At 40.5% G+C, this 19,158-nt stretch overlaps 1 protein-coding gene across 5 annotated transcripts in view; it reads right to left on the reverse strand.

Annotated features, from left to right (window-relative positions):
- Nucleotides 1–17,550, reverse strand: part of TENM1 (teneurin transmembrane protein 1) — a 502,103-nt gene extending 484,553 nt beyond the window's left edge. For all 5 annotated transcript variants that reach the window (XM_054040281.1, XM_054040280.1, XM_054040278.1 and 2 more), the window contains exon 1: nt 17,466–17,550. The gene's annotated coding sequence lies outside the window, so the exon portion shown is untranslated. The remainder of the gene's footprint in view (nt 1–17,465) is intronic.
- Between the last annotated feature and the right edge of the window lie 1,608 nt (nt 17,551–19,158).

Consider the following 19,158-nt stretch of genomic DNA (forward strand, 5'->3'; position numbering starts at 1 on the left):
CCCTTACTGTGCCCTGTTGTGACAAGATATTGAAGATTTAATCTTTATTTGTGAGCAGAAGCCAAGGCCTTAATACACTTTTAATGTGGTATTTTTAAACTGATATGATGCTTATGCTGGCAGAATGTTTTGATGCTTTTATATTACATTTGTGATTTAAATCTACAGCTCCGTGCTTATCCCCTAGGTGTGTTGTATATTCCAGTATTACAAAGGCAAAGCAAAAAAAAGAAAAAAGAAAGAAAAAAGGCTGAACACACACTATTTAAGCAATCCATTTAAAAAATGTGTCAGAGGCATATTTTATTATTTCTAAATTGGGCCATTGATCAGTGAGATGATGAGCAAAGAAAGGGAACCACTCCCCTAAAACATCTGACTCTTATTTGTATTGCATTTCCAATCAATAAGATGATAAATACTTCTTAAAATATGAAAATTCATTACTTTGATTTGCTGCTGCTTCTCATGTTCTAGTGTGAAACTCACCTTCATATCGTACTGGAATTGTTTATATTTTATTTTATTAGCACCTTATTTATTATTATTATAATATATTAATGCTCCATCCTATGCCATTAGGCTGCTGTATGATCTGAAATTAAAAAGGTGCAAATATTTAAGCAGTAACAGTTGAGATGCAGGGCATTTCTAAGGGGCTGCAGGATGTCTGGGAGTAGTTGCTATGCCTCACACTATTAATTCTGTAACTTGTCTCCAGCAACTATCTTGAACCCAGGTTGTAATTGCTGTCTTGAGATAAGTGTGTAAATACGTCTTTTTAAATTAACGTAGTGCTCTAATAGTACATAGATGTAATATCTTCCATTTATCAACAGACCAGGTTCACGTTGGGTAGTAGCACTCAATTTTATTTTTTTCCCCCAATGTATGTACCTTGAGTTGACGTTGAAGGACCACCCTTCAGGCATAAGAAAGTAGCTTGTCTCAACTCTGAGAATGGCACAAAGAGGTCATTTAGTGTCAAACACAATAATGATTTTTTTTTGAGATGGCAACACTTGCTCAAAAGAACTAGGCTGCAATAACTTATTTCAAGGGCCAGCCTTTTATATTGGCCTGGTGATCTATGACACTACACAAAGAATACGTAATTACTCTGTATAGGCCACTGAACAGCCATAAGCTAGTAGCCAAAGCCTGCCACCAATCAACTTGGGCCAGATTTGAACTAGTGATTTAGAGGTGCATCTTCCATTACCAATCTTCTGAGTCATCTAGTGTAATATGAAATAATGTTTTCTGGGGCCCTGGCAGTTTTCCTAATCTGAGCATGTGGCATATTTGTAACAGCATGTGTGCATGAAATCAAAGACTCTAGTAATATCAATTACTTTTCCCATATCAGACACTTCTAGATAAAAAAACACTTTTTTGTATTTTAGCCACACAATTATTTGTATTTTAGCCAATTAGATTCCAGAAATCATTTCATTCAACACCCAAATGAATAGAACACATTAGGAACATGAAAAGAACATTCAATTCTTCTTGGATTTATTGCAATTTAAATCTCGTCTTGATTTTCACCACAGCCTCCAATCCTCTCTTTGTCAGGAGATTAATCTGAGGGCTTATTCCATATTATTATGGAAAATGGCAGCAACTTCATCCCAACACCTTCAGTATATCATCATCATCATCCTGGAACCCTTGAAATCAGGATTCAAACAAGGTCACAGCACAAAAATGGCTTTGGTAGTATTCATGGGTGACTGGCATAGCAATAGACAGGGAAAATACTCCTGTTCTCATTCATTTCAGCCTATTTTGAACTACAGGTATCTTGTATGTACTGGTAAGAGACATCAACATGATCTAGCTAGCTTAGAAAGCACAACATTAAACTAATTGATCATTTCTCGCCTTCTAAGGAGCAAACACAATCATATGCTCTCTTCTGTGGAGAGCACAGTGACTACTCTCTTCTAGATACCCAAAGAGGACAAGGAAGAGGAATACCAACCCCAAGACACGCACTACTCAGGCCAACAGAGTGAAGGAACAACACTGCATCATCCTGTGGGATGGCACATAATGCTTTCTTCTTCTGCATGCCATAGTACTCTAGGAAGGATTGTGCCAATGCTTCCCTCAACTTCCCCTAGGGTACGTACCGTAATTCTGCACTTACCCTTATTCCAGTCATGTATTTTACCGGTAAAACTGAGCCCAAGAGGCATGAGGAACATTCTGAATACTGGGAAAGCATGCATTTAAAATAAAGCTTTCATAACTCTTTTCAGTTACTGAAGCACTATGAAATTGCATAAAACAAATGGGTAAATTACAACCCCCCAAAAGATTGAACATTTCCATCTTCTGAGTGTTTTTCTTTCCTTCCTTTAATTTACCTTGTGCCACTGATTAATTAATACCTCAATTTCCACCAGCTCTACATTTTTGGCAATATTTTAGCAAAAATAGGTGCAAAATTTATTAAAAGTACAAGGAGATATTACCATTGACATTTAATGTAGTGAATTAAGTAAAAGGATAAGGCCTACAGGTTGCCTCAAACAGAAGGCCAACATCGAAATTGCTTTGGTAGTAAAACTGTATTGAGATTATATCACTGATATCAGTATATTACAGTGCTAATGGTGTCTTCATAATTTATGCAACATGATATACCATATATAAATCATTTATCTTGTACAGAAGTTTTACTGTGTCCTTGATTAGACATATCTTAATTGACCACTACAAATTTTCCATCATTTGAAATGGCATTCATGGTAAAAGTCCTAAACAAGTTTTCATGCTCTGTTATGCCAAATATTAAATGAGTTAGAAGCTTTCAGAAGAATGCATTACACACACAAAACATCACTTAAAGTTGTATTCTATGGAAAGCATTTTCTGCTCTGTAGCACATAAACTAGAATAAGGTTGCAGAAATTGGCATCACACCCATTTTTGTAAGCCAACTAGTAAAAACACTTTAACAAAAATAAACTGCCTGTAGTGAGGCAGTATGGCCTCCCTCCGAGCCAGAGAGGGAGGAACCACCTTCCTTGTCCAAGTGGGTGGAGCCAGGCCTGCCTCGCCCCTCCCACTGGAAGTACACCATAACAGGAAGTATACAGGAAGTGGGGCCTCCCACTCAGTTGGGGCTGGAACACCAAGGGAGGCAGACGGATCCTGCTCGCTCCTGGCTGCTGAGTCAGATGACACCCTGCCAGCCAGGGAACGTGCTTCTGCCACAGACTTGCCAGGACTGCTGGGGGCATTCTACCAAGAAGAGCTAGAGGACACCCTGTTGATCTAGGTACACCCCATGGCAAGGGGAGGTGGTGACCCAGGGATAGCCAACCTTAGTCTGGCTACAGTTTTGCCTGAGGCACAGTCAGCATGTCCCGCCGACCCAGTGGCGGACCACTCCGCCAGTGTTAGGTCCCTGTGTCCGGTGGAGTAGGGTGGGCCCGCACCCCACCTGCCACTCTACCCTTGAGATGGCAGCCTCCTCTCGCCATGTCCAGTGGCCTGTGTTCATCGGCCATCTGCCAGAGCTAGGACACCCAACCCCTGGGGTTTGCTCAGTAGGGGTCCTGAACTGATTGACTACTGTTTAGCCCCATCCAAAAAGAATATAGGTGGGTACCCTAGCTATAATATGTCTGTTTTTAAGTAAAAAGTGGAGACAACAAAAACCTGGTTTCCTTCTCAGCAGAAATATTACATTGTACGTTTGAGATTTTACTGCAATCTGTAGGCTCTGCACTTCATTTTGTTTTGGGGCATATTGAACATTTACATCTCTCTTTTGGTCAACTGACTGACTTTCAGGAATGGGTCTACCAGGAAAAATCTTGCAGCTTTGTGATATGTCTCTACTGTCCCTAAAGTATGAATGTCACAGGACCGCACAGAGAACATGCAGGAAGAACTACACAGTTAGCATCACAAAAACTAAATCTGCCCATTATGCAATCATAACTGGAGATCTCAATATGAGCCTAAGTAAAGTTTCAATCAAATAAGTCCACACAGTGCCCTGGACCAGTAGCTGTTACGAAGCGAGCTAGCTACTTTGGGAGCTAAGTCCACCTCCTATTAATTGAAGTAAGATATAGATAATGTGCTGGTGAGATAACTATTTTAATGGGACGTTCAGACATTTCAAAAATACTTTTTAAACTAACTAAGAAACATTGTCACATTTAGCACAAAAATATCCCATGACTGTGAGAGATTCACTGAGTAATCTAATAGATCTTTTCCATCTGAACAGAATTGTGAAATCCCAGTCCAACTGAAGTTAATGGCAGCTGTACCATTGACTTCACTCTAGAAGTGTATTTAAGTGCAGCAATATCATCTTGTAACACATTTTCTAATAATTACTCACACAAAAACAACACCCCTTTAAAAACAATATTCTGTTTTTTCTGAACAAAAAAAAAAAGACATAAAAGGATAGGTTCTTGGCTTCAACATCATTTTCCTGCCGTGCTGAACATTTCCAGTTATCAGACCTGTCAAATCTCGCCAATGTTATTTTTCTTTTTATCTGTTGGGGTTACAGAAGCCAAACATCAATGTAATCAATAATCTACTTAACTTGACTGCTTTTACTACATGATGTTTAGTAATACTATACTGGCAGTAACCACTTCTTTTTTTTACATACAGCCACTTGTAAAAAGCATAGCATGGCCTTATCTATTACAGAAACATGGATCTAGGAAAAGGAACTCTTGAGTTCTAATCCGGCTCTGTCTATGACTCACTCGGTCAAATTACTTAACTCTTTGCCATGGACACCCAGACTGTACAATGGAAATACTTATCTACTTCACAGTAGTGTTATAATGATTAATGTGTACATCACTTTGAAACCATAAGGAACAAATGTTGTAAGTATTACTGAATTGTGACAGTGATGCTTTACAGAATTATATTTAAAATTCTACACATTGCCCTTTGTTAAACTACATTTATGGCTCCATCCTGTTTCCACTGACTTCAATGGGAGCAGGATTGGTCCTTTAATATAATTTTGCTTCTCTCTAAATTCTGTTTGTTTTCATGAAAATTACTTCACTTTCACAAGTTGTCTCACCAGGCAATATCTCAAATGAGAAAAACAACAAGTAAATGAAAAAAATATAGCACCCTGATTAACACTTCAAGGATTCATAACCAAAAATAAATGGTGTCACATACAGAGTGCTGGCATTTTATTAGACTAAAATGATGAACAATTTCACAGCAATAACAGCAAAATCATATATAAAAGTGGATTTAGGATTATACTAACCATAATTCAATTTATTTTCTGATTTACCTCAGCTTTACAGTCATTATTTATGTTTGTTAAGAAACTTATGAAAACTAAACTTGACTGTAAATTGTTGTGACATTGATTTATAAGCCTATGGTTCTGAAATGCTACAGTTACTGTACATCCTTTCCTGGGGACGGTGCCTTGATGCGATAGGAAGGTGTATGTGGTTCCAATGACCCTGAGAGTTATGATAGCAGGCGTTTTAACTACTGGTAGGACCACCAAAGCCAGAGTGGTCAAAGGTTAGGGACTAGACAAAAAGCAGTCCACTGGTCCTCCAGGTTGGGGGTTGAGTGATAGGCCAACAACATATTCTTGTAAAAAAAGTTAAGATATAGAAACACAACAAGGTAACCATTCCAACAAACAGCAAACAGCATGATGTTTGTTCCCTAAATGACATCTTATGGCACAGGAAGGATTCCAAATTAGAATGCACATACATCCGATGAGTGATTAGGTTCATCCAACTGTTAAAATAATGTGTACTTTTCAAGTAGGGCATGCAGGATCATGTTTTTGGTATTAGGAATAAAATAGCAACATCAGCTGAGAGGTTGGAATGTATTTTAAAACACAGTTCTACTTTACTGTAGAATCTTGGTGAATGACCCTATATAACCATGCTCCTAAAGATGATCATGGATATAATGGACTAACTCAATCTGACTCTCCTCACCCTGAAAACCTTGAATGACAGGCCACAATTGCACTGTCATGTATAAAAGTTGCCAGTGATAATGCAAAAGAAAAAAAATATGGAGAGACGAGATCATTCATGCCTGGTTTTTCTATGTAGGTTGAAGGGCTATGATTACTTTGAACTAGAATTGAGGACAGTAAATCCTAACAGGTTTGTATCTTTGTAATGTTAGAAAAAGTTTAGAGATTCACCACTTAATATAAAAAGATTTTAACTGAATTGCAAAAGAAAAAAAGTAACATATAATGTAATTACTGACAGTACTGTCCTTGTTGATATACAGTCTAAACGAAGTCAAGTATCAGGGGGTAGCCGTGTTAGTCTGTATCTACAAGAAGAAGTGAGGTTTTTTACTCACGAAAGCTTATGCCCAAATAAATCTGTTAGTCTTTAAGGTGCCACCAGACTCCTTGTTGTTTTTGTAGTCTAAATGAAGTCTCAAAATAGAAGTGCAGTAATTTATGGTAATGTCTCAGATACTTTGTATTTGGGAACATTAACATCAACGCATAAAATGTAATTTCTCATGGCCTGTAGCTGGTATTCTAGAAAGCTTAGCATGAATTGCCTTGAGCAGTTCAGTACAGCCCATATATGCTTTGTGATTCCAAAATTCAATTTCATAAATCTTAATCAGTCACAAAAAAAGTGTTACAAACTGAATATGAGCAATGTTAAAAAGTTCTTATCAATTTACAACTTAATCTACTGAATTTAATCTAAGTGAAAACAATCAGTGTATTTTAAGAGTGATTGGTAAAATCACAGTGCTTTACAAATGTAAAAATGTACTTGAATGTAAGTAGCCAATTCAATGTGATATTTTCAAAGGAAGACATATTATAATAAAATGTAAAAAACATATATTTAATGAAACATAAAGGGTTGCAAAATTAAAGTACGGCTGTTAGCTCTGCCCCCAGCATGTTTGCACGGGTTTGCCCATATTCTGCTTTTGGTTACACTTGTGTGAATTTGGAGTATGTCCATGGAAATTAATGGAATCAGTCTAGATGTATAAGAGCGCTGCTGTTAGAACAGAATTTGGCCCACAACATTTACTTATGAGAACACATACTGGGCCAGATCCTCAACTGATCTATGTTGGTATAACACCATTGTTTTTCAATAAAACCATGGAAATTTATACCAGATGAGAATATGACCCATTATTTCTCAATTAGTACACTAGATTATTTTGCAAGTTTATCCAAGATGAAGTTAATGACTAAATCTTAAATAGTATTGCACAATATACATAAGGTGGCAGAGTAAAAATTCAGCATTCATCTTTAACTTTTGCACTTCTTGAGCAAACTTTTGAGCACTTAACTATACAGTTTTGGGCCTCATTAACATTTGGAGCCAGAACTTCCTTTCTCCTACATGAGTTTTATTCTGATGTAACTCCACTGATTTATTGAAATCAGTGCTGTCACACTAGCATAGATCTAATGTAATAAAAACAGAGGGCCTTGCCACAAAAGTTATGCGGAGAACAGACTAGTCTGGACTAAATGGATAAAAGATATATAATGTTCTAACTAACAATGTATGTCTAGTTTAGACAAGGCACATCGCCTTCAACACATGCTACACTGGTTAAGAAAAAACACCTGAAGTTTTACTTGAGGAGTTTAGCACATATTAAAGTATACACTGCCTTATCTAGAGTAGGCTTTGCAAACATTATTTATTACAGTGGATGCCGCTTAATGCAACCCTGATTCTAACAACTTCTAGTGAATAACAACATTTTGCCAAGAACCAATCCCATCCCACTGGTTTAATGTTAATGGGATTTGGATATTATCAATAACAGGCCACTTATTGTGAATTTTTTAGGGGAAGAAAGGCCATGACCACAGGCAGGTTTGAGGGGCTACAGCCAGTGTTCAGCACATTCTAATGCTTCCTTCCCTGACTGCAGCCCCCAAAACTGCTTGAACTCAAGGACCGCACAGGAGATGGGCTTGGGCACCTGTATCCCCACCCAATGGGGAAGCTCCTGCGGGAGTCCCAGCACTGCAGGCTGAGAAGGAAGACTGTGGGCAGGCCAGCAGCAGGGAGGGAGGACTGCAGCCCAGATACCAGGGCTTTCCATGGAGAGTGGGAATGGTCAAAGCCTGTGGAGTTGCATCATACCTCTCGCCAATGCTGCCCTGCCCACAGGCAGGTTTACAGGGATTCAGCAAGGGAAGGCACGCCCCAATGCTTCCTTCCCTGCCTGCAGCCCCACAATCCTGCCTTACTCTTATTGGCAAGTACCAAATAATGGCACGTTTTGCTGGCAACTGAGGGGTTGCTAATATGCGCAATCTACTATGTTTGTATTGTGGTAGCACCTAGGAGCTCCAGTCATGAACCAGGACCCCACTGTGCTAGGCACTACATAAAAACACAAAACCAAAAGACAGCCCCTGCTTACAGTCTAATTGGTTACAATGCGTTAGCTGGCTTGTTGTAATACCACACCTCTAAATCTTAGTCTAGGCAAGGATAGAGTGGAGAATTACTTTTTGTACAGTTTTTGTATTTAATTGCCTAGATATTTTAAAGGAAGAAGAAAGAGAAGTAGCCAAGTGTCAGAACCACCAAATACTCTACACTCATATATTCAAGTCCCCAACAAACTCCCTTTATCTCCCACCACAAAGATATGGACAGTGTGCATGTCCAGTTCCTCATCATCACAATCCAATACACAACCTCAGTTTGTCTAACCTCATATATGTTAACATCACAACAAGGTTTTAGCTGAAAAGTCATCTGGCGGTAACATGTTATTGTTGCGGAGGCTGGTGCTCAGCTTGTGCATTTGAATGCAATTGTGAGGAATTAGATGCAGGCACTGTGAGCGGCTGTACATTGAGGGAGAAAGGAGCAACATATTATGGGGGAAGGGCAGAAAGTAGCTGAGGCCAGCAAAGGAGGCCCTAGAAAGTAGAAAAAGTCAGTCATAGAAAAGAGGTTAACTAAGTTAACGCTGCCTCTGGGCTGGTGAGATTTCGGTCCAAAGAAGGTCCCAACCTTAGTTATCAGGTTCTCTATATTTGGGGAACCATGGTATGTAGCAATTCCTCAGCACAGAGTAGTGTGCCATGGACAGCCTGGGAGAGTGTGTGTTACTTACAGATGGGTGTGGATGCGGAAAGGCACCATGGAATGAGGAGCTGTGTAAGTGGGGGAGAGGATATCTATGGGGTAGGGTAGGTCTGAGATGGGTAAGATCCAAGTTGTGAAGAGAGGGTGCTGAAGCTCTGCTTGCAGTGGGGCTGAAGGATTTGGAATGGATGTGCTGTAAGAGGTGGCTACAAGGACATGTATGAACCACAGCTTTACACCAAGGTTTAACAATCTGTGGGAGAGTTGAGAGCTCTTGTAGAGGAGCCTGGGGAGAGTTAGGGAAGTTGTGCATGAGGGGATAGGAGCTGTTTGGAGACTAATTACAGTTGTGGAGAAATGGATGGGAAGTGTGGTGAGGATGAAGCAGCAGTGGAAATATTTAGTGAAGGTATGTAGGTATTGCAACTAAGGGATGACATTCTGAGATGGGTAGGATCATAGCTACTAGGGTATAACTTGGAGATATGGGGGTTCAGAACTGGAGCAGATCATAAATACATACAGGTGGGAACAAGAGGAACATGATAGGGAGCTGGTGATGTGGGCTAGGAAATATGTCCATGGAGGGTATTAGAGAGAGGCTGGAAACACGGATGAATTTGATGGCGAAGGGACACCAGAAGAGAGTGTGGGGGTAGGGGACTGTTGGCCATTGACCAGATGACGGGGAACTTTGTGTGCGATGGGTGTATGGACATGCATCAGCGGGGATCAAAGAGGGAACCATAAGCATATAGATACCACGCTCTGCTGGGGAAGCTGCAGAAACATGGAAGAGGCTCTGGGGAAGGATGTGCTGGGGCAGGCCAATGTGCTGTAGTGTGCTCTAGCAGGTAGGATGGGTAGGGAGTAGGAAGCAAGTGTCCTCCATGTCATCTGGTTCTCGAACACTGCCTTCCTAACACTGCTGATTAACCTGCCTCCTCAGGATCAGTGAATGGTTAGCTTGCGTGTGAGAAGCAGAGCTGGGGAGCATGGAGATAGGCTGCACAGCTAAGCCACACAGTGTCAGAGAACAGAATCAGTTGAAGGGTGAGAATTTCTGTTGGCTTTTCTTGGAGTTAACCAATTAGGTGATGAACACAGATAAAAATAAGTGATTTTTTTTAAATGAAGTTTAAAATCTGAGAAGTGATCTATATCTCTGATATTACCAGGCCATGTGAGAGAATAGTCTGGAGGATGTGGTGATTGGTATTTCATGTAAAGGGAGACAAAAAAGTTAAATGCTTGAGGAATTTGTTTTTAAAATAGTGAATATTTTTAAATGTTTTCTTTGCCAAAGTTACTTTTTTTCCCTATAACTTTTTGTAACTGAAAGTTCAAATGACCTGGAAAGAATTAGCATGTACACTTGGAAGAAAACATTCTATCCTTAGAGTGTGAAACAGAGGATGTTCTGGTTCATCTGCAAACCTCAATGCTTCCATAATTATTAGTAAACTGTGCATTGATAATCAAGCTTGTCAAAAGGTGATTAGCATCCATTAGTACTCCAGGCTTCTAAACTTGTATATGCATATACCCTTCTATGGGGAAGGGCACAGTTCAGGCAACACAGGTGCCTCCCATGCGTGCAGTTTAAATGGATGCAAGATCTTAGATTATTTTAGAGGGGTCTAAATAGAATTGTAGTTTGATTTAAACTAATTAAGCCACTTTAAGAGCTTCGATTATTTTAAACTACAAAATCCACAATTCTGAAAGAACAAAGGGCAGGGTTGTTTTTTGTTGTTTTTTATTTTGAAGTGCAGTATTGCCAGTCCCAAGCATTCAAAAATCATAAGTCAAGCCCCTCTTCACCTGGGAGGGGGACCCAAGAGATTTTAAAATCTCATTACTTTAAAAGGATAAAATGACCTCAAAATGTATGTCCTTCAGGTGGTTGAACCTTTAGGGTACACGTGCACCATGACGTTAAGCTTTCCTCCAAAAACAAGATTTTCCCGTTTTGTGTTCTTTTTAATCACTGTCCCTCAACTCAGAAGTGGCTGAAGGGTTTTTGGTTAAAAGTTTACAGAAGAAATTTGCCAGCAGGAACTAATCAAGAAATAAATTGTTAGACTCCAGGGCAATTAAATACAGAATGTGATGAGACTGTGACTACTGGGGTGTGTTTTGCAATCACAGAAACCAATATAATAAACTAATAACCAATGAGCATTATCTTCTATTTTTTCATACCAAAAAAAGCCCCAGAAAAATAAGTGATAACATATATTTAAACTTTTAAGTGAAGGGCTATTCAAATTCACTAGGGGGCAGATTCTGACTGTTTTTATGAAGATGCATGCATAAATTGTGTGTATGAGGACAGGGGGAGAATGGTACAATAAAAGACACCTGAATACCTATGTAGGGGGCATCCAGAATCCTGCTGTTCTGCTCTCCAAGTAGAAGATATAGTGCCACAAAGTGTACTATACACCAAAAAGGGGTGTGGTCGGGCTGTGTAGCTATAGCCCTGTCCTCCCTCCACATTTGCCAATATTTGGAGGCTGGTTATGTACAATTCTTGTAAAGGATACAGTAATTGCCACTTCAGAATGCACTCCTTCACTCAGCACTCCTATAATCATTCTGCCTGCCTCTTCTCTCCCTAGGCAAAATACTTCAAGCAACTGCCACTGATGTGGTTCCCCTCTTAACATGGCAGTGGCTTCTAAAACCATAAACAGATCCCTAAGCTAGTTCAAATGTTTCATCACAAGCATTTGCTTAGGACTTCACCACCATGCATTCCCATCCCTGTTATCCCTCTCATTCTCTGCCTCTAAGCACTGATGGCTAAGATATACCATAGAACACCTGACCAATGTTTGATATGCCCTGTTTGATATCAGCTTTAGGTTCATATTATTTATTCCTGATTTTTTTTTAATTGTATCTAAGGTAGACAATGCCATTATTTTTATATGGCATGTTTCCCCTAAACAAGTATAGCTCAGAGAGCCTCCCTTCCGATTCCCATGTTCAAGCAAATGGCTCCTATTCACCGGTCTTTCCCACAAAAACTCACTGCTCTGGTTGACATTGTCCCCGCATATTTATACTACAGAGAGTAGGTATGATCAATAAAATAATTGATTGTGGTAAAATGGGCATTGTGAACTCAGGAAAATGATTAGTAAAATGAACTCAGACTGTAGCTATCAAAAGAAGCAGAAGGGGACAGCATTTTTCCCTACTACTTTTACGCCAAATTTAAAGGACTACCGACTTTTGCCACCTTGCAATCTCACTTCCCAGCAAGCATCTGAAACTACCAAGTGTGACTTCTGACTCAGCTGCTGGCTGCCTACTGCCTTTCAGTACTATTTCCATGGAAACAGTGGTCTGATAGGAGAAAATATGGTAAAGGGAAGTTTTAAAATCATTATTTTTGTGGAGTCTTCAGCTTAATCTCAACAGTTCACTATCAGTTACCACGGAAACTGAAGGAAATAGATGAGAGTTGGAGTTCTACAAGTTTCCATTTCTGTAAGAAGGGGCCTCGTTTGTAATACTTCAAATTTGGAAAAAAATGAAGTTTTTTAATTGAAGTGTTTGGATGCAATGTTCTTAATAGAGCAGGCCAAATTTATCACTTCTAATGATTTATTAAGTCAATCCACGTATGGATCTGGCCCATAACCCCTTTTCCTCTTCAAATTGTCTACAATTAGATCAATGTTTTTTTATTATTCGAAGTTGTTTACAAACAGGCTAAAAATCACAGACATTGTCAGTCAGTATTCCCACATTGGATATTTGTAAATCATTATGTGAATGGTCATGTAATTCACATGACATTTTTCCTTTTCCACTATTGGATGATGCTCCATTATATACTCCCATATAAAATAAATTTCTTTTCATCCCTCCCAAAAATTCTGCTTCTTAATTAAACAAATCTCAGCTACTTGCCTAAAATTTGCTCTGTGAACATTCACGTGAACAAAACTTTGCATCACAAATATTTGCCAAAGAGTGGAAAAAAATGTTAAGGTGGCTGAATCAAAATGTTAGGTCCAAAAATGTAAGTTTTATAGTGTCTTTGTAGTCCACATTTGTAAAACAAACACACACCCTATACACAGCTTGGCATAAGTAGAAGTATCTACTGATGAGAGGTCATGAGCTAGAAAACGGGGGCTATTGCCGATTAGGACTAAAGGAATTAGTAATGCTCAGTGAAAGCTTCCAAAGCAACAAGCCAGCACTTAGCCTGTCAGTGATTTTGGTCTGACACTCAAAAGGAGCAAGTTTACTCAATAAATATTTTAAAAAGAAAAGAGATTCGAACTGTTCCCGCCATTATACTACCTTCTCATTTCTCACTTTTAGAAAACAGTCATTTTGTTCAGTTTAAAATTTTATTATCTGAACAGCAACTTAAAATACTAAAAAAATTAAATACGAACTAATGGCAAGTTTCCCCATCTAGTGCCAACTGATTTGAAACTTGTTAGTTTCTATATTACAGCTTTAGTCACACAACTATAAACATATATTTAGTCTATTTTATTTAAAAATGCATCTTTTATAGTATTTTAAATCCAAATTCATAACAGACCATATTGTCATAGAAATGAAGGCAAATAAGAAATAAATTAACAACAGCAGATTAAACCTGAAGTTTAAGTAAATTGAGTAAATGTATGCAACAACAAAACAAAACACCACTACCAAGTATCTGCTGGCTATGTTCTGGGTGGAGGGGAATTTTAAACAAAATATGATAGCATGACAAACTTATTTTTTCAATATATTTTAATATTTTAGTTACTTAATAATCAAGTTTCTATGGATTAGAATTTTCCTGTATCCTCAACAATTTCAGTTATGAAAATATAAAAGAAGTATAAAAGGAAAGGAATCACAAGAGAAAAATCAGATCATCTTGGGATGGAAGAATGACTGTATATTACTACAGGTTTTAAAGGACAGTCATAGTGGGCCCAATCCTGAAAATCTGTTGCCTGATCATGTAAGTGAGAGACTATGCAAGATCAGGATGACTATATACCCCTAATTTTAACTCAGTACTAAAGTATGCACAAAGGACCCGATAAAAGTAAAGTTTGGATGATCGAAGATATATTAGCTAGACATACCTATCTCTACTTAAATCTCCTTGTGTTGATGCTTCTCACTGCCATAAACCACTCATGTTAAACTCTCTTTTGTAGAATGATGGATATGCACTTTAGACACAGGTGAATCTACATATACAAGTACCAGATTAGGAGTCAGGGACTCTTATATTTTAATCGTGGCTGTCACTGATTCACTATTTAGATCTTTGGGAAGTTATGTTAAATCCTACTCCCACTAAAATCACTGAAAGTTGGCCATGAACTTCAACAATGCAAGTTAGGGACCCTAAATATCTGTGCCTCATTCTCCCTATCTGTAAAATGGGGACTCCACCTTCTCTAACAGAGTGATCAGAGTACTGTACAAATGCACCATAAAAAGTATTATTCCATAAACACTTTAAAGTCCTTTCAGTTTAAAATTATTTTTTAAAACTACATTCCTAGTATTTAAACATCATGAACAACATATAGGATCATATAGTGACAGTTCCAGTTAACGTCAATGCCAATACTCAGAATCCCAATGTCAGTGGAAGCAGTATCATGAACTTAAAGAGAAGGTTACACAGTCTATTTTTAAAAATAATACGTTAAAGCAAATTATGTATGTATTCATCATTTCCTGGCACAAGCTTTTGTTATAATAAAAAGTACAGCAACCATTCAAACGAATAACCATGGCTTCACTGTATTACAGCTTCTACATATATCTGTAACAGAATATATTTACATTCGTATATTTAGATACTATTTTTATGTGGGCCACTTTGATTATGTAGGCCATTTTGAACACTTCTGCTGCCCCATGTTATCACTTGAAATTTCAGGCTGGTAATTTGTTTTCCATATAATTAATTTACTTCTGAAAAATCAATGTTCTAATTTCTAGTTTATTATATGACAAGTTTACCTAATCCAAAATCGGAAAGTGAAATGTGGGTATGTTTATCTTTTAAAAAGGCATTCCGTTATTTCTTTGACAAAGTATTTTCAAGGAACACCTTTTATTTAAAAAAAATATATGCTTTTGAGATCAACTTGAACACTACTGCTTAGCATAACTAATTTTAGGGAGAAAAATGAATAATATTTAAAATGCATTTGTGATATTCAAGAACACTGAAAGATTCCCACATTACTTTGTTTTAAGAGCTCTCAACTCGCAAGAACTTTAAGAGCTCTTAATTTAAAACCACCACAAAGATTACAAATACTTCAACATGTTAGAAAGGTCTTTGTATTACAGATATGGCTCAAGTAGGAAAAATGGACATTAGTTATATTTTTATTCCCATATTTCATTGCGGGAAAAGTCTTGCATTTATAAAGTAACTGAGAACATTGCAAATTAGACACAAAACAAGATGTAAAGAGAAAGAAACCACACACAGGGCAGAAGTTAAGGATGTGCCTCACATTTTGATGTATAGCTCTTTTCCTGTTACAGTGTACCTCACTAGTTATGATTCATAAACTGTTCTTTTTGACAGTACCAGGAATGTTTGTGCTCTAAATATGAAGTCATTTAGACTTTGTAGTTAAGCTTGGCAATTAATAGCCAAAAGAACACGAATACACAAATACAGTTGAGAATTGTCAATATGAAAACATTTGGAGATAAAGTAGACATTTGTGATGTGTCTGCACAACAACATTGGTCTTTGCTGTTTGTTTTCACAATATGCGACATCTGACTTGTTAATTACAACTAGAGAGAAACAGTACACAGTCTAGACGGATATCTACAAGCTTTAGTTACTATGAACATGATTGATGAAACATTAACCCATACATACTTAGTTCTGACAATGTGAATGGGTACCTTTAATTTAAAGTCAATAGAGACGAAATTTCTCTATTTGATCAGAGCAACTAAAACATACTTACTAGTCTCTACTAACAAAAATTGACACAGGCTGACATAACTCTGTAGTGACATACAATTAGAAAGAGCTTTCTCGCTACATATAATTATCATGACAGTGTTAGCATTCATCTTCCAAGCCTACAGTGTTTGACTTTAAACTGTAGCTGAAAGGCATTAAAACAAAAGAAAAAACAAACAAAAACACAATTAGCTGAAACCATTAGGAGTGGAGATCACTACAACTCTTACTTGTATCTATTGCCTCTGCAACTGTCCAATGACCGGAGCACATAAGGGTGGGAGGAAGGTAATGGTTAAATATATTCTTAATTGTGGTTACCTCTAAGGATCAATCAAAAATAAGATAGACCCAACCCCTATTCACTAAGGGGGAGAGAGAGAGAGAGATCATCGTGTTGCTGACCCACAAAGAAAGCCATTTCATTCTCTCAGCCTCTGAGTTCGCAAAGGATTTGGGTCTTGATGTGAAATGTACTATCATCTCCCTTTAAATAAATAAACAAACAAACAAACAAGAGTACTACTAATAAGAATACAACTGGAATTCAAGTGTCTCAAGAAAAACTTCCCTTATAAGCTACACGTACAGTACTGCCTACTCCCCCACAATTTTAAGTACGAGAAGAAATACTGCAGACTTACTGTATCTCTGCTAAGTTTACTAAGATCCCAGTTTACGCTTCCAGACCGGTTAGGGGAAGCCACAGACACAACCCCCCGTCTGGCACGGATGTGTTCCGATTAAGCAGTACCAGGATTCCTACCGAGGGGCAATGGAAGCATCAGTCTGGGGCGCGAGTAGCCCAGAGAGGAAAGAGAGCGAGCGAGCCCCGCCACCCTGCAAATCCACCCAGTCCACTTGTTAGAGCGCTCTGGCAGAACAGCAACCGTGAGCAAAGGAGACCCCCTATAGGCAAAAAAAGAGTTTATTCCTCCTTCCTACACAGAGCTAAACACACACAGCACAGATTTGACGTGCGGGAGCTAGATTGCCCAGGCACCAGCTAGAACCACAGCGCACACCGCTCTGGATAGAATACGCGTTACCAAGCGTACAGTACGGGGTGGGGGGCCAGGACACATCGCGGGCAGATGCACACACACGCCTAAGGCACCTGGACGGCTCACGGCTCCGCACACAGCTGTTCGGGGCGGGCGTGTTTCTCTCGCGCTCTGAAAAGCCCGCGGCTGTCACCAGTCGGAGGCACGCAGCGGTCAAGGCTGGGCGAGCGGGCTCGAGGCATGAGACACTCACGCAGCGGCCGCCACCCACACTCCGCTCCCCGGCCAGGCTCCCCTCCCCGGGCAGCCCCGACGGCGGAGGCAAAGTTCGGCTCGGATCCCAGGCGAACTTACCTCGCCCGAGGGGTTGTTGGGCGGGAACTTTCAGCAGCGCCCCGGCTCAGCCCGGCGGGAGCCGCTAGCCATAGGCTCTAGGGCTGCTGCCCTTGCGTCTCCCCCCGGCGGCTTCAGCGCAGGCGACTATAAATCCACATTGCTGCTGCCGCCCCGCATCCCCGCTCGGCTCCCCGCTCGCTAGGGACCGGCCGCGGCGGCGTGTCCGGGGGCGAGCGGGCAGCGGGAAGCCAGCCCGAGGCGAGCCGCGGCTCGGCGCTCAGCCCCGCCGCAGGTGCAGGTGCCGGTGCCGCTCCTCTCCGCTGGGCGAGTGCCGGAGAAGCCGCTCGCTCCGCGCCGTTACATTTTGCTTCCCCGGCTGTTAACGAGCATGCCCGAGCGAGCCGAGCATGCGCGTTACCCGCCGCCCTCACTCTGCCAGCACCGCGAGCCCAGGCGGGGGCGAGGCCGCGGGCAGGGCGGCGGCAGAGGGGCCCCCGGGGGCACTCCGCGGAGCTCGGGTGCAGGCGGCAGCGGCCAGGGGAGACCCCCTCCGCGGGGTAGCGGTGAGCATCCCCGCCAGGCAGAGACGGGCTTTGTCCTCCATTAACTCCCCACCCCAGCCCCACGGGCACCTCGTCCCCGGCCACTGCTGCAGGCCGGGCGGGACCCTGACTGCTCCCCTCCCCCTAACTCCGGAGCCGTGCCGGTTCCCAGCGTGCGCGCTGGCGCTGGGCTGTGTGAACGCAGGTGGAGAGAAGGGACGGCAGCCCCGCTATACAACGTAGGGCAGGGCGCGCGAGCGATGGTTGAGGGATCGCAATCAACCAACGCTGGGAGAGCCCCTGATCTGCCTGTTCAAACCTTCGCAGCTCATTAACAGAGTGTATGAGGGTGGCGGCCACCTCCCCTTCCAATCTTGTACCACCCCTTCCCCTTGCCAACTACAGAGTTGGGTTACATGAAGGGGTTTAATTTGAGGACCGTCTTAAGGAGCGAGTAGGTGGTGAGTAAGTAGCGAGCCCCTTAACTCTTAATCAAATAAGTCCCTGAAGACTGAAAATCCTAAACGGCGCTACTACACCTTGTCGGAAATGTCACTACGTGAAGGCTGACAGATGCTTCATCACTTCAAGCCGTCTGTCCATAGACGGTGGTTCCATTAATCTTCAGAGGATCTCCTCTGTAATTTCAGGATTCAGCAATCGGGAGAAGCAGTACACAAATAAGGGGGATTCCAAAACAGCTTTTGCAGGGGTGGTTTAAATTGAACACCAGCAATTACCTTTAAGGTTGTTTTTGCACAGACTGAGGAATGAAAAGAGCTGGAAATGATTGGCTTCCTGGAGCTGATATTTCTGGGGGCTCTGGCGATCATAGACCTAGTCTACACTTGCATTGATTTATAAACCTTGCATCAATCACTTTCCCAAAACCTTTCAGGGCAAGGCTATGTGTGGGATACTCTTTTTAAAAAAATACATTTTTGGTCACTTTATTTTAAAATAAGTCAATGCCTAGACTTGCACCAAACAACTAAGTCAGTTTTAATTCACTGGTTTTGGTTTTTATTTCACAGCAAATGTGTGTAGACTAGCCTCTTCTCTAACCCTCTTCATAATGCGTACCTTGCCGTTAGAATGTATCTCAAGCAGATTGCTCTGTTTGTTTACATGAGTGTCTGTAAATTACATGTTGGGGGAAGTTTCTGATC

This window comes from Malaclemys terrapin, chromosome 9 (assembly GCF_027887155.1).
Source record: "Malaclemys terrapin pileata isolate rMalTer1 chromosome 9, rMalTer1.hap1, whole genome shotgun sequence".
Taxonomy (NCBI): Eukaryota; Metazoa; Chordata; order Testudines; family Emydidae; genus Malaclemys; species Malaclemys terrapin.